Genomic DNA, 15,954 nt, shown 5'->3' with positions numbered 1-15,954 from the left:
TTGACACCGATGGCTCAAACCCTCAAGCGCCGTGTCAAAGTGTTGCAGGTACTTGTTAAAGTAGTTGGGTGTGTGTCGCCAGTGGTGGCGGTGTCATTAGGAGTGATTGCCACAAATTCCAAGCTCGCGTTGCAGCTGCGTGGCTCAGTCGGCGACGCTGAAAACGATCAAATTCAGCTCGCTGACGGGCGTTTTCAATCAGCCTTACTTAGTATTTCACTGGATTCCGAGATACTCTGCCTTCTGTAAAGAGGCAGAAGGTGTGAGAGTGACTGTTTTCTCAATAGATGAATGAAAAAACATCCAAAGGATTTGGGGAAATATTCCATTCGGGAAGTGAAAAAGAAGTTTAAAGTGGAGACTAAATAGCCCCGCAGCTCACTCCTTTTTATAATATGATTAGAATGCATTGTGGGTGCTGGAGCCACACTGCAAATTTGAACAACTTCAGCTAAAATAACTAACTGCTTTAGTGTTCAGATATTTCCTGAAGACAGCCTTCTTGTTTTATTAATCTATTAAGGAAGTTCTGGAAAACCCTGCTCTCACTGCTGCTGCTGCTGCTGCTGCTTCTGCTGCAACACAACCGCTGATAAACTAAAGACAGTCGATAGATACAAATTTTTCCCCCGCCGCCCTTCTCTACCCGGAGGCCAAGCCGGCGCGTAAAAAACGATTTCTTTCAATTTCATCTCAAAGCGCAGCATTCGAGGAATGTTGGAGGCAATGGCGGCGATAATAATGTTTACCACCTTCATATTTCCTTAATCCCTAATGAAAAGCAGTGTCCTTGGGTGGAATCCAAGTTGGAGCCTTCGTTGGCTAACTCCTCATTTTACAATTCCCTCGTCACCTCGCAAGGACCTTGAATGCTGCAAAGAAAAAAAAAGGAATGCTACCAATCAAAAGGTTCCTTGATGAAAAGAGCCAGGCTCATTAAATTAGTAGATTTTATGGGTGAAAAAAACGTTATCTTTGAAAGTTAATTATTTTGTTTGACATGCTGCACACTTGAAAGGATCTTTTTTTTAAAAAAAAAAAAAAACGGCATCAAGAAGAATGATTCAGGACTGTGAATTAATTTCTAATTCACCAACCAGATGGTTTCTTAATTAATTGTTAACTAACGATCATACTGCACTGAAACCCCATGGTGGTCTTCAGAGGGCAGTGTTTGTGTCCAATTGTAGCTGAACAACATGGGGCACTTACACCAATCAATACTTTATTATGGCCCCAGGGGGCAATTAGAGCTGCCAGTCATTTACAAGCAACTCTCCAAAAATAGACAGTTTCATGAATACAGCCAAAGCAGATTACAGTTGGAATTAAACAATTTTAAAAAGCAGTTCCGCTTCTTGGAGGGATATATACGCCAAATTGTAATATTTTTTTTTTTTTACAATCGGCACCTTCTTAGATATAAGTTGACGAGTACCAATAATTAACACAAATATTTTCCCCTTAAATTAAAAGGTTTGACTCTTAATAGAAAAAAATACCGAAAGTCAAAAGTGCATCGTCAATTGACCGATAATCGAGATGTCAAATGTCAGCGTGTTACATTACATTACCGACAGCATTTAAATTAATCCCTGGCATTTCCCGGTGTCCCACTTAAGCTCATCTCTTTCATACCAGCTGTGATGTCAGGGTATTATTAGCAGATACAAATAAAGTTTTTCAGTCTTACTTTTTACTATCTATTTCCCGGATGTACCGGAACGCACCACGAAACAAAGATCAGTCTTGGTAAGAAGAAGAAGAAGAAGAAGAAGAAGAAGAAGAAGAAGAAGAAGAAGAAGAAAGAAAACAAAACCCTCCTGTTGGCTTTATTAGCCATCCCTGTCAACAGCGGCCGCTCATTGGACGACGCCTGTCTTCCGTCGGCGCTGCCGCCCCGCCCCTCTTACACGAGCGCGCTGCGCGAGGCGCCCAGCAGCGCAGAAGCGGGAAGCGCGCGGCGTGGCGTGGAGCGGACGCCGAACCAGAACCAAACTGAACCGAACCCGGGCGAGTCCATGACGAGTTTTATTTGCCGCCCGCAACTCGGACAGCGACGCAGGTAGGGGAACCAGAAAGCGCTCTTAAAACGGCGCTTTTTTTTTTTTTATCGCGTTTTGTGTCAACTCGCTTTGGATGCTTATGCGTTGCGTTGACGGCTCGCGGCGTCCGTCACCTGCTCGCTTGCCGCTCTTCTTGGACGCGCAGTTTTGATCATCTTCGTCAATTCCTTCCCCGCGTTCCGCGCTGAAGCCGCGTTGAATGTACTTCCACTTCACCGGCCGATGGTCGTCGAGGCATTTAAACTTGAGTGGGAAGCGTTAGTTTGTATGGGCTGGTTCCCTGACGGATGCTGGGTGCTGGGTGGATGCGAGCCGCCTCCTCTGCCTCGCATCCGGGGTCAACAGTTGTAGGCAGGAGCCACTGATGGACCGCTGTCCCATCATTAAATAAAGGGGCTGCCTGCTGTATTGTGTATGGCTTATTCTCTCTCTCTCTCTCTCTCTCTCTCTCTCTCTCTCTCTCTCTCTCTCTCTCTCTCTCCCTCGCTCTCTCTCGTCTTCAGAGGGAACACACAGAACAGGAGAGTGGAGACGGAATAAATCCTGATAAGTAGATGAGTGCTTTGTGCATTTCACAATGCTGCGCCGCACTTTACAGCCCAATATCAAGCACAGTGATTTATCTAGCTGCTAATCCGTGTCATTTAATACCAGCTAGTCAAATCCACCAGTGTGTGTGCTCATTGCATAAAGGGATGAGTGTCCCCACGCTGTGCTTTATCACTTCTGCCACTCTCAGGATGTGGATGTGGATGTTGGGCAATAAAGGAGAAACGGAGAGATGGGCGAGCTGCTGCTCCGCACAGAGGGCTTTGTTCAAATGATTGTTTTCTTTACCTTGTTGTGGGAGGGTCATGATCAGAATTCACGGCTGCAGCGTCTCCGCTGGCTGTCAGGCGCGTGCCCCCCGAGGCTCTAGAGAGCCACCTGATTCCATCTGACACTTGCTCCGGAACCCGAATGCCGCAAATGTGAGATGCTGCAGGTTTGAAGCTCCCTCCTCGCCAAAGTCATTGCATCAGTACTTCATCTTCACGCTGTCTCGACTCCGCGGCGCCGACAGCACGCCCGGGAAGCCGTCTCCTCTGTGACTACGGTTGCCTCGCGACCTTACAGAGGCACCTGTGTTGTTAATACCGTCAGCCCTTGCCAGAGTCGCCCATTTAATCCTGCGTGCTGGCTGGCGTCCGACCAGCTCTCGGAAGAGCGATGAGGGCTCGGGGGTGGGGAGGAAAAAAACCAAACTCCCTCCTCCCCCATAAAGACCACATTCCATTTAATTTCAGAAATGTTCCACAGCGCCCCAGTCATCTGTCCCGTGGCACCCAACACAATGGTTTAATCTCAATTAGGCTGGTGACGTATCGCAAATGGTTGTGCTCCCCACACGTGCTCTGGCACAGATTAGGAGATGTGAAGATCGGGGAGCTGATGGGAAGATGCTAATTGATTATGTTAGCGGACGTGACTTCCTTTCACAACTCTCCGTCCCTCTTTCTGTTGTCATGTCCACGCAGCTTCACTTTTGAAAGGGCTGGATTTTCACGCAAGCGTTTCTCTTTTTTCCCCTTCGTTGAAGCTCCTAGAAAATGTGAGACGCTGTTCCCAGAATGAGGGTCGTTAACAGGCTCCCCCATCATGCCACAGCTGTTTGGTTGTCATGACTGGCGTGTCCCGTGAATTCCTGCTGCATCACGAGTGTAAGAGCCCCCCCCTCCCAATCTCTCCCTGCTTGGAGCTGACAGAAATCATTGTTCTTCCCTTTTCTGCTCTCTGAAAGAGAAAAAAGCCATGATGGCAGGAAAGCACTCTTTGGATCATTTTTTTTTTCCTTTATAAATAGGCAGTTTGCGTGTGCTGTGTTGTGAATCACATTTTATTGATATCCAGCGAGAGGAAGCAACCACTGTGGGTGTGCAGTGAATATCGGATGGTTTTAATTCATTTCGTCCTCGTGCTACTCAAGCTTTCACGGTGCAAATTCATCCAGCCCGGCAGTGTTGCCTCAATTGTGACCTAGAAGAATTGATTTTTATATATATTTTTTGAAATGTTACATGCCAGATGATTTAGCGCTATTATCACTCATGGCGCAGCGCGCAACGTGGGACATTGAAACCTTTTCTTATCGACTGAAACGAATCCGCAAGAAGCCAGGCGAGACCGTGTTCTCTTAATCACGTCATATTTTAGCCCTGCGACTGATCGGAATTCAATTCATAGTGCAACGTGGCGCTGCTGCATGAGATAAACTGCGTGTGACAGTGACAAACGATGTTGAGAGCGCAAAGAGAAAAAAAAGTACATTACAAACCAGCTTATTAACTGATTTGCGATTTTGGCGTGTTTGGCTTTCTCTGCCGCCACGCTTCTTGTCGACATGAATTAAAAGTGAAAATCTATCACCGGGGTTGTGGTTTATTGTTGACATCGCCGTGGCCTCCGGAGAAAGTAACTCCTCCACTTTTGTTTCTGCTGAATAATTTGCCCTCCCCGCTATCATTCACGTCACTGTCACTGGTTCAATTTATGCCACTCGGGATTTATTGCCGCTCGCGATTCTCAGACGTTAACGTTCAGCTGTCAGGCTTGGAGGAGGGGGGGGGGGATCCATCACGCAGGAATATCAGATATCCATTTCTGAGCTGCGCAAGCGGCAAGGAGGGCAATTAAACATGCAGATGGTTTCACTGAGCACTTCCCGTTGCTCTAAGTGACATCATCAGGTTTCGACCCCATGCGCCAATGCAGGGGAGGAGAAATGATGACGACACACCGGCCAAAATGGCCTCTCGTGTTCACACCTTTGAAATTCCCCGCCAGCCGGATGTGTTTGTGGTGTGTTTGAAATGGAGCGGGGGGGGGGGGGCAAACTTTTCGACTGGTGGAGCCACAATGGGTTCTAAAATGTGACAGGGGGGCCGGAGCAGCAGCAGTTGGATGGAGTGTTTTGGTGAGCCACCTCATAGGAGGAGAAACTCTATCACGGGATGTGAAGAAAACAATGTCATTAGAAAATGAACCAAAGCATTACAACAAAATCAGTGTCTTTGAAGCTCCACGGTATTGAACTCTTTATTGAAAGGACTCTGAAAGCACTGCAAACATGAATAAATCCAGCTATTGTATGACTTACCTACTATTAATATCATTTCTTCAAGTTTGGAGGCCCCGATGAAAGAAGAAGAAGAAGAAGAAGAAGAAGAAGAAGAAGAAGAAGAAGAAGAAGATGCTCTCGTGCAGGGGTCGGGAACCTATGGCTGGCAAGGCAGATGTGGCTCTTTTGATGACGGCATCTGGCTCACAGAAAAATCTTAGCCGACCTTTCTTAACACAAGTAATGAATGATTCGGCTGATTTTCAAGTAAAACATTACAAAAATCACAGTGTTCAAAATAATCTTCCCAAAAAATTCTTGTGCGTTTAATAGGCAACAATATATATATTATTTTTTTACCGCAAATGTTCAGGGTTGCGCTGCTGGAGCCCAGCACATCTGTGCTTCAGTATATGGGAGGGTTCGACACCTCTATTTCTATTGGATTAAATGCGGTCGCCTACACGAGTCATTGTGAGGTGAAGCAGAACTTCCAGCCGTTTCATCAGAAAGTTAGAAACAGCGCAAACCCTTTTGCCGAAGAAGATATATCTATATATGTATATATTTTAGCTTTGACAGATAGTTCTGAAGCCCGTGTGGCAATCTGGGTCAATTGATAATAAGGACGCAATTAAAGCAGAAGTGCCACTGTGCTCTGGTTTAGCGCAGGCAGCTGCATTTCTGGACACTGCGCGCACGCCGTGGTTTGGTAATTCGCTCTCGTACTATAAAACAAGACTTTGATGCCAGGACGGTTGCCCCCACGCAGCGCGGACAAAGACAGAGTGGAGAAGGGAGAGGAGAGGAGAGGCGCGGAGGTCAGACGTGGAAACGGCCACAGTGCTTCCTTCAGACTCCAGTTTGGCCAAATCTCTGTTGTTTAGTTGTATTAAGAGTTGCTCATTAAAAAGAATAAATATTGTGCGGCTCCCACGAAAATAATTATTAAAATATTAGATCTTTTTGGCTCTCTGAGTCAAAAAGGTTGCCGACCCCTGCTGTTAGTGTATGGAGAGAACCCACACAGACGCAGGGAGAACATGCAAACTGCAAAAGGCTCCCGGGAGTCGAACCCGCAATTTTGCCGCTGTGAGTGTGACAGTGCTAACCGCTGTGTGCCCCTCGCACAAAAAGCAAGTGGGAGTGTGACCGACTGTATGGACTCTGCTTCTCTGTCACTCCTGCCAGCAACATCAAAAAAAGGAGCTTTAGGTCCGCCGAGCACTTCATGGGAGTCGTGTGCGCGCCAGGAGCTGCGCTTTTATTGCCCCTAGAATTGCCCCAAACCTAAATATGGCAATAAAAAACTGGTGAGGGAAACATGTTGGCTCAGGGAAAAAAGTAACCTTGCTTGCCTCTTTTTCTCCTTTCTTCCCGCCGCTGCATTTCACCTCCAGACGTTTTTTTTTTTTCTCTCTCTCTCTCTCTCTCTCTCGCAAAACGCAATACAAGAGGCAGACGTTTTGGTGATGATCTGCGACGGCAGAAGCCGGCCAATCGAAGTGTGATATACACTGCGTTGGAAGTATCCTCCTCTGCATGAGTCATACTGTTTAAATTGTAAAGATGGAACGATGCGCTGCGGTGTGCAAAGGTGCCGGGAGTCAAGCGCGCACTGCCAGCATGAATACTGGATGATCCATGCGTTGAGGTCGCTTCAGAAACATGAAGTAAATGAGCATGTGCAATATGGGCATGTCTCTGTTTACCATAAAAACATGTCGAGATTTCCAAATAAGATGTGTTCATCCAGCAGAAGAAACATCCTTTTTTTTTATTACAAATTGCTGTTGAACAGGATTGTTTAGTTTTCCTTGAGAGCCTCTGTTCTCTTGAGGTTCCATGCAAAGCGAGTGGAGGTTGTTGCGTCGGTGGTAAACGTCTTTTAAAAGCCTCCCAGGTGTAAATATTCATTGTTGCCAGCCAAATTTGTTGTTTCAAAAATAACTGAACGCCTTGATATCGACCCCTCTTTGACCCCGCGGGGCATGACCTCAGCCACTGTTAATCCACAGTCTGATTCAGAAAAAAATGACCGCGCATTAATTTACACGTGATGTTATGTAAACAAATGCGCACCTGGAGAAAAGTTGCCTTTTCTTGTTTGTTTACTGTTTGTTTCCTCTCGGAATAATAGGCCAACTCGTCACGAGGGAGCGAAACCCGCTTTCATTTTTTAATTAATTTATTTGTTGAGATGGTGAGTTTAGTGCCGCCGTGGCTCCGGCATCTCTTTCTCTCTCTCTGATTCTGTTCTTTTTTCGGGGGAGGAGGGGTTGGGTGTTCACTGGTCTCACATTGATGTGCTCTGTCCCCTCCAACACTGGGGGCTCTGCTCTCTCTCTCTCTCTCTCTCTCTCTCTCTCTCTCTCTCTCTTTCTCTTTCTCTCTCTCTCTCTCTCTCTCTCTCTCTCTCTCTTTCTCTCTCTCTCTCTTTCTCCACGGCTCTCGGCGCCTCTGCGGCGAGCGCGGGGGCTTTGGAGAGCGACACAGGCAGGCTGTGTGTGTGTTTGTGTTTGTGTGTGTGTTTCATCTGGCGGGCTTAGCCCCCCCCCCCCCCCCCCCCCCCAACCCTTTGCATGTTGCCATCGCGCCTGTGACTGCCGTCCAAAGTTTATTGGATCATTTGATAATCTCATTGGCCGGGGCTAAGCCACACGTGTCTGCGTCTCTGCCTATGATTCCAAAGGCGCAGATGATAGATTTTAATCCGATGCCACCAGACTGTGATCACACTGTGATTTTCTTTTCTTTTTTTCTTTTCCTCCGCCGCCAACCCTCTTCTCCCCCCCTCCACCACGTTCCCTCCAACGACACGACACAAGAATCAAACCAAAAAAACCAAACACCCGGCTCTGTCTCCTGGTTTTGCGTAGACTTGACGGATGCCTCTGTTGAATTAGCGGCGCGGCTGATCAAAGTGCGCACAGTCACCGCACGTTATTCGAGGTGGGGAGAGAGAGAGAGAGAGAGAGTGGGCTGCTGTTATCCTGGGCGAGCGGTTGTCTCCTCCAGCTCCGCTGCAGAAGGCGATAACCCCCCCTGTGCATTTCTGGCATCGCCATCCCCTACGTTTGATAATCCAGACGTAGAAGTGAGGAGCGAGGCTGAGTGAGGTGAGACTCCCGGCAGCTGCCTTTCCATGACAGTTTTTTAATTTTTTCTCGTCCCGCCAGACGCCACTTTGAGGAGGACGGAGGGGCAAAACATTTTGCCATGAATCTGCATTTCCATGTGGTTTGCTGTCCGGAATGGTTGTTGTATTTTTCTCTTTAAATACTTGTAATAAAATTCCGTCTCCTCCTCCACCGTCCAAACGTAACGCGGCATTTTCACTTCACAAGTGAGCTGGTCACGTGACCCCGTACGTCACGTCCGCTGACGTGTACATGCGAAAAAAGTGTTTTGCGATACTCCTCGATGTGGATACGTCTGAAAAAACGCCTCATGAGAGCGTCAAAACCTCTCAGCCACATTTGAGAGGTTTTTCAAAATGTAGGTGTTTCCATGACCAGTTTTTTTTATTGCGATATTTAGGTTTCGTGCAATTCGGGGTCGTGGAAATGCAAGTACTCTCTGTCTCGACATATACAGTTGCGAGGTGTCGTTGGTCAAAACAAAAACAGCCTGTGTCTACCAGCTCGTGCATCTGCTGAGAGCCAAAATGAAGTGCGACTCATTTCTTCTTCTTCTTCTTTCTTTTTTTTTGCGCTGCGCAGCATCATTCAGCGTCAGACTCCCTGCAGTCCGGAGCCGAGGTCTGGGATGACGCTCATATTGATTCTCTGGCGAGAGGCCATTACGGCCGCAATGTATAGCCAAGCCCCCGTGACATTCATTACTCTTATTGTTCTGTTCTGTCAGGGCGACGGACGGTCAGGACCGTGTGCCCGAGTGCGCCGTAGTTTCAGCCGCGCTGTTTTAAAACCAGCCACACCCACCGGTTGAGAAACGCCGTCATCCACAACACTCTTGTTGGAAGACTGAATTTTCTGTCTCGTCCACTTTTTTTCCTCTCCTTCTGTGAGCTCGCTGCCCGGAGAGGCGAGAGACGGGCGACGAACCTCTGTGACAAACAGGACGACCTCGAGTCGGAACACGTTGGCCTCTCAGGTTGTTCACGACAAGCAGCCGCAGGGCAGCGTGGGTACGAAAAAGGCGGCGTGAAATTGCAGGTTGAACAGGTGGAAATTTGGGTTTTGTGTGTGTGTGTGTGTGTGTGTGGGGAGGGGGGATTCTCTCCATGCCAATTTCACCCCGTTCCGAGCCCCCGTGCGCTCTTCTTCATTCCTTTCCCTGCGATTGTCACATCAAATAGAGCAGCGGAGGAGATCCTCGGCTCGCTCCCCCGCATCTGTTATCTCCTCCTCTGCCTGCCGCGCTTGAACCTTGGCTGCAGCCGCCTCTCCATTTCCACGCTCGCGAGTTTCTCTTCTTCCCACTGCAGCTGCAGCAGCAGCAGCAGCAGCAGCAGCAGCAGCTGCTGGCACGGCACGAGCTGCAAAAGCACCTCTTTGAAAAGAAAGGGAATCTAATAATTGGGCTCCGACGACAGGACGACGCTGCTGCTTGTGTGCAAAAAGGCTGGTGGCAGCTGCTGCTCCGTCCCCCCCCGCCACCTCCCCACACACCTTGTGGGTGATAAAAGTGAGTGGTGGGAAGCCTATCAGCCGCCTCCCTCTGCAGCGCCACAGGCTGTTTGGCCTCTGAAAGCCCAGACTTGGAGCTTTGTGCCGGGATGCGATTCTGTTTTATCTCAGACAGAAAAAAGTTGATGCTTACATGGCGGAGGGGGGGGGGATCCATTTGAAAAATTCATACCAGGAGAAATAGCTTGTTTATTTCTTATTAGTGAAATAAAGTGCTTTTCGACCGCAGCATTGTTCTTCCACGGTACTTTCAGATTTATTTATTTATGTTCTTTAAAAAATAAATAAATAAATGAATAAATAATGCCACAGCCTCAGAAAAATAATCTCTTTTTACGTGTCCCGCTGCCTTCCTCTAATCCTCTTTGAAAGAGCCCAACATGTTTCCGTGCTGATATTTAAATGGGGCAGGGTTGTGGGCAGGAAGAGTCAAAGTCAGGATGTTTTAAGTGGGCTAAATTAATTAAAGTGACAGTGCGGCTTATCACGCTGCAGAGAAAATATATTGTGCTCCGCTTTCTAGAGGCTCCGTGCGAGACGTCTGCGGCTGCTTTGGATTTTCTGCTTTGCTTTATGCAAGCTTTGTTTTTTTCCTCCGCCGTTGCTGTCGGTGAGAAGCCGGGCCTTTGCGCAACACATTGAATCTTGAAATTTTTTTTTTTTTTTTTTTTTAATTCCATAAGATAGCAACTCGGCTCGGCCGTTATCCTCGGACTAATTAGACGCCGCCGCGTTGCAGGTAGGTTTTTCCACGGAGCGCCGGGTGAATGTTTAAAGCGTCTCAATCTTCAGAGTGCTGCCCGTATGTAAATTTGACATTTTCGCCTGCCAAAACGATATCTGCCAAATTGATTTTGAGGGCGGTCAGATTTAATGTGGAGCGACGGCGCTCCCCGACTCATCCCCCAGTTGGCCTTGTTAACTGCCTCGGCCGTAAGGAGGCGATTGTATTTGCATCCGGCCGACGGATGCGCGTGCTGATTGAGCCGACTGATCTTTTCCGGGGGGGGGCCGAGACAGATGTTTCTGATCAAACAGCAACCAGGCTGAATCACCCCCCCCCCACCACCACCACCACCACCACCACCACCACATCCACCACCTTTAACGCGCACTTTGCGAGATCCCACCCATGAAAAACCGCAGGTGCGTCATTCCGTTGACCAAAGCTTGAGGTTCGCGCTGAGATTCAAAGAGGAAAGTCATTTGCTTGGGTTGCAGCGGCGTTCATCAAAACCGGGCTTTTGGGAGGTGGCTGGGGGCGTCCAGGTCAAAAAAGGTCAAGTGTGTCTTTATTGCATCTGTCACCAGAGTTACTTATTCAGCAGGACTCCAGCCGCAGATCACAGGCAATCTGCTGTGATGGTTCTGCTTTCTTGGTGAAATGTCAGATGGAAATAGAACCGGTTTTGTTCAGTCAGGGGATCCAGTTGTCCAATCCCGAGACCAGGGGTAGGGGGGTGGGGGGGGTGGGCAAACTGGCGGGGTCACAATGGTTCTAAAATGTGACAGAGGGGCCGGAGCAGCTGCAGATGGCTGGAGTGTTTTGGTGAGCCACCGCTCATAGGAGGAACAAAAAAAGATCTATCGTGGGATATGAAGAGAACGTGTCGCTTTAATGTCAGTTGAAAATGAACGAAGCAAAGTTACAACGAAATCAGTGTCTTTGAGGCCCCACGGTGTTGAGCTCTTTGTTGAAATGACTCTGAAGACACTGAAAACATGGATGAAATGCAGCTATTCTATGACTGACTGACTGTTAATAAGTTAATAAGTTCTGAGGGTCAGATTAAAAAAGCTTAATCGGCCACATAATATGGCCCCTGGGCCGTGGTTTGCCCTTGGCTGCCCTAAACCTATTCAGCTTCTTACTTGTAAAAAAAAAAAACGTTTTACAGGTCCGATTGTTCTTTCTTCTCCCACTCTGTGCCGTGGTGATCCAGCGCTCCCACAAACCCCCACGAAGTGATAGAGTGATGGAAAGCTGATGAATCCATCATCTGCCTAATGAACCTCGCCGCTTTTAATTCAGAATCCAATCCTTTGAGGTTGTTTCTTTTAATGAAGCGTGAGGGAAGGATTTTTTTAATTTATTTTTTCCGAACATATCTCCAACCCATTATTATTCCGTGCCGGCTGACATCCGTGAACTCGGCTTGGCTTCCACCGGGGAGGAGCTGCGCTGCGTCTGCAATAATGTCAAAAAACAGCCGAGTGGAAGGGATGTAAATGCGATTGTAAAGTTCAGCAAATGTCAGCCGGCTTATTTTTCCACATGCAGAACGCTCCAGAATGTTACCTGTTCACCGCTTGGGGGTTGCGCGCCCCTGTGACCCGCAAGCAAAAGGTCCACCGCTGGATGCAGCTCAGAGACTGAGAATGGAAAAACCCCAGCTGACCCCCGCACGGATTTGCTGAGATTAAAACTAAAAAACAAAACAAAAACAGAATTTGAGCTTGAAGCAAATAAAGATTTCTAAGAGATTTAGTCGGAGACATATTATTTATTTTTTTAAGTAACAAAATAATTAGTCTTGCCAACCGCCCAGAGTAAAACTGAGGCTTTTGGGTAAAGAAAAAAATGATTTATGCAGTTCAGAAGGAATAATGACGTGAAGTAGTGCCCATAGGTACAGCCTGTGCAGAACACGAGTGAATTTCACAATGTTCGCAATGGGCTCTCAGAAGCGTCTGTCATTTATTTCCTTCCTTTTGCCCGGAACAGCTGTGAATAGTCCTTGAAAGGTCAAATAACAGCAAGTTAAGCAGCCTGAGCGATAAGAAGGCACTTCTCTAACGCTTTTGTTCCGCACTTGTTTCCAAAGGAGAGGTGAACTTGTCGAGATGCGCTTACCTGCAAAAAAAAAACGTGTTTCTCTTTATATTCTCGGCCCTTCTAGCACTCTGGAGATGATTAAAAACACGAGAGGCTCAGTGCAGATCAGATGTTCAAGGAAGAAGGAACGGTTTGAGACTGAACTAACGTATAAACGTGGCAAACAAGAGTCCAAATCAATTAAGAAATACGAGAGAGAGAGAGAGAAAGGATAGGATTGGGAGGACGAGTGAAGCACTCAGACAAGAGGCGAGGTGTGTGAACTCTTGAGGGGCTTTTAATAATCAATGAACAAAACAGAAGTTCAGCTCTTTTCAAAGTTGACTTGCAGAGAAAACATTGTGGCGTAGTAGAAAACTGAATGGAGTCATCTCACGAAAGCTGTCTTGCCCAGATGGTTTTTCCTCCTGGACTCCTGGAGGAGCGGCCTCACGTCTGCCTCATCAGCACGGTCAGGAGCTTGAGATCTGTTCGCTCTGACTTTAAGCAGAGTGCAGCGCCAATGAACTTTTACTGTGACGTTGGCAAAATGTGTTTGATCCAACACGCGGGGCGTTTAAAGACAAAGGGAGAAGCATTGCAATTCCATTTGTGTGAAAAATTCAAAAGGCAGAGAGTTTCATTTAACGAAGCACTTTTAGTCTAGATTCTAGAGTCTAGATTCACTTCTTATTTCTGCGATTGGTTGACTTTTAGTGACTAGATTTGCACAAAATTTGAGTATGTATATGAAACACACCGGGGTGCGTTCATTTCACGCAGGCAGTCAGGTGGCGCTGAGGCGTCCCTGTCTTCGCGCGTTTCCTTCCAACTCTTTATTTATTGCACTGGCAGCTGTTTACTTTACTCTGACTGCACACTCGGAGAGAGAGAGAGAGAGAGAGAGAGAGAGAGAGAGAGAAAGAGAGAGAGAGAGAGAGAGAGAGAGAGAGAGAGAGAAAGCTGCGTTCTTCTCCTTGAGCACCCACAAAGACACGGGGATAAAAGGAGTGCAACATGTGAGAGAGGAGGTTTGTTTGGTGCAATCGTCTCTCGGGGTGTGTTTATTCCCAGGCAGCCAGGGCACTGTTTTGTTATTTTTGTACTCCGGGGGGCAAAAGACGTGCAGCAGCGCCTATTATTCTGGAGAGAAAACAAAAAGAAGCCTTTCCTCGTACATCGCGTTCGGATCAAAATATCACCGAGCAAATTGAAAAGCGCAAACGTGAGAGTGACACTTTTGTCTTCTTGAGTCACTTTCAGGAACGTGGGCCCTCGACCCGTCGCCGACGGAGGGAGAAAAATAGGGAGATGAAAAATCGGAGAGGCTCGTTGCTTTTCCGACGACGCTCCGTGTTTGAACTGCTACCATTATTCAGACGATGCAGGGACGATCGAATCAAGAACAAACGCGTTAAAAAGAACCGTTTCTAGCCAACAGCCCTCAATGCCAGAAAAGCAACACACAGACACACCAAGGCAATTACAATGCCTGTGTTTTTTGTTTTGTTTTAGTTCAAAATTGCATGAATGACTTTAGTGTGTGTGTGTGTGTGTGTGTGTGTGTGTGTGTGTGTGTGTTGCTTATGTATTAAGCGGTTTTAATGTTTTTGTCATAATGCACTGACTGTCCCCCACATTCATTTTTCACAATGTGGTTGATTACAGTCCTCCGGTTGATTCTTCATATTTAATCGGCTGCAGGCGCAGCGTAGGGTGGTGGTGGTGTGGTGGTGGTGGTGGTGGTGGGGGTGGTTTCACTTACATGAGTGCGCACTATGCCATTAATATGCACTGTGTCCACATTGGGGGTGCACGTTTACTTTTTTTTTTTTTCTTTTTTTTCCTTCCATCCACTCGCTGCGGCTTTGTTTTTTTATTGGATACTTGGAGTGGATTTAGCGCTTTCAAGCCAACGGAGGCAACGGCGCCCCCCACCTGTAGCGTACCCAGCCATGGCTTCCGGCAAATCCTTTGAAACTGCATCAAAAAGCGTGGCGTAGCGATGCGCGGGTGCGCTAACGGGCAATTGTATTTATTTTTCAAATATGTTTTATTGAGCATCCACAGTAAAGGTCCTTAGAATTTGTGAGGTGAATAATTTGCTATTTTTTATAAAAAAAAAAAAAAAAAAAAAAAAAAAAACCTCTTGAAGTCAATGTGACCTTCCACACTGGCAGCTAATTTCCTTGGAGCGAAGAAGCGGCTGTTAAAGCGCTTAGTTTTTGGCTCTTGTGTCAAATTTTGCAGAGGCGAAAAGCGAACCGCTCGACCTCTGACCAATCAAAATGATGCCGTCACATCCAAACCTTCTGGATCGGTGGGCTCTCGGTAGTTTATTCTCTCCCTCTGCAAACGTGGAGCCAGTTGACGGAGCGGTGCTCCAAACTGTGCTACGGACATTCTGAAGTACTGGCCAAATTTCACTGGGTAAAATTTCAGCTTCCGGATCGTGGTTTTGAACTCTCCCATTCTCTCTCTCTGAAGAACAATAAATATTGTATTCCAAATAAAAATTTGCAGTTGGAAATTTGGCATTTTCGCATTGCTTATTCGCGCCGCCTGACCTACTGGCCAGTGTGTAAGGACACGAAACAGAATGTCCATAACAGCGCTAACCCGACCCTATGGAGAACCTGTTGTTTGTCTCTTGTGTGTGTGCAGCCCGCTGAACCTTCTAACAAAAATAAACAAGAAAAATAAACAGACTGTCAGACATGTGTGTGTGTGCTCTGAAACCTCTTACTTTTATTCAGCCAAATTTGATTTGATTTTTTTTTTGTTGGCAAATTATTCTTTTCAAAATTTGATTTTTTTATTTATTTATTTATTTTTTGCTAACCACCAACGAACGCTTCTGTCTTCATCTGCCAGTTCTGCAATTCCCTCTGCAGTCTCATGAGAGGGGGACCTTTGATACAGGACTGGTCTTGATTACCGCTTCCTTCCACTGAAATGTGCTCTCCAAGCCACAGTCCAATTTGAAAACATGTTTTTGTTATTTTATTTGAAAGTGACCGCTAGGGAATTCAAGCACAGAGTCCGCGGAGACGCTCTCGAGGAAGCGTAAGAATATCGTGAAGTGTATGTTTGTGTACGGCATCCGGTGTACGCGTATGTTTGGCGTAAACTGTCAATCTGCCTCGGTCTCAGTGTTTTTTTGTTTTCTTCCCGGATTACTTCAATCCCTGAGAAGGAACAACAGAGGAAAAAATTGGCATAGCAGCTCCGTGGGGGGGCCGCCTGCCGCCCTCCCCCGCCCCCACACCCCTCGCTGCTTCTACAGCACGACTGCTGCCGCTTGGCGCCAACAGCCGAGGTGTG

The 15,954-nt window shown here is 47.1% G+C and overlaps 1 protein-coding gene across 1 annotated transcript in view; it reads left to right on the top strand.

Annotated features, from left to right (window-relative positions):
* Window positions 1-1,805: 1,805 nt before the first annotated feature.
* Window positions 1,806-15,954, top strand: part of LOC142882865 (beta-1,3-galactosyltransferase 1-like) — a 97,669-nt gene continuing 83,520 nt past the window's right edge. The window contains exon 1 of the mRNA XM_076017571.1: window positions 1,806-2,065. The gene's annotated coding sequence lies outside the window, so the exon portion shown is untranslated. The remainder of the gene's footprint in view (window positions 2,066-15,954) is intronic.

This window comes from Nelusetta ayraudi, unplaced genomic scaffold, assembly GCF_046127955.1.
Source record: "Nelusetta ayraudi isolate G7.1 ecotype Tasmania unplaced genomic scaffold, CSIRO-AGI_Nayr_v1 ptg000006l, whole genome shotgun sequence".
NCBI classification, from domain to species: Eukaryota; Metazoa; Chordata; class Actinopteri; order Tetraodontiformes; family Monacanthidae; genus Nelusetta; species Nelusetta ayraudi.
The sequence above is the reverse complement of the archived record's forward strand: the minus strand, read 5'-3'. Positions and strand labels throughout refer to the sequence as shown.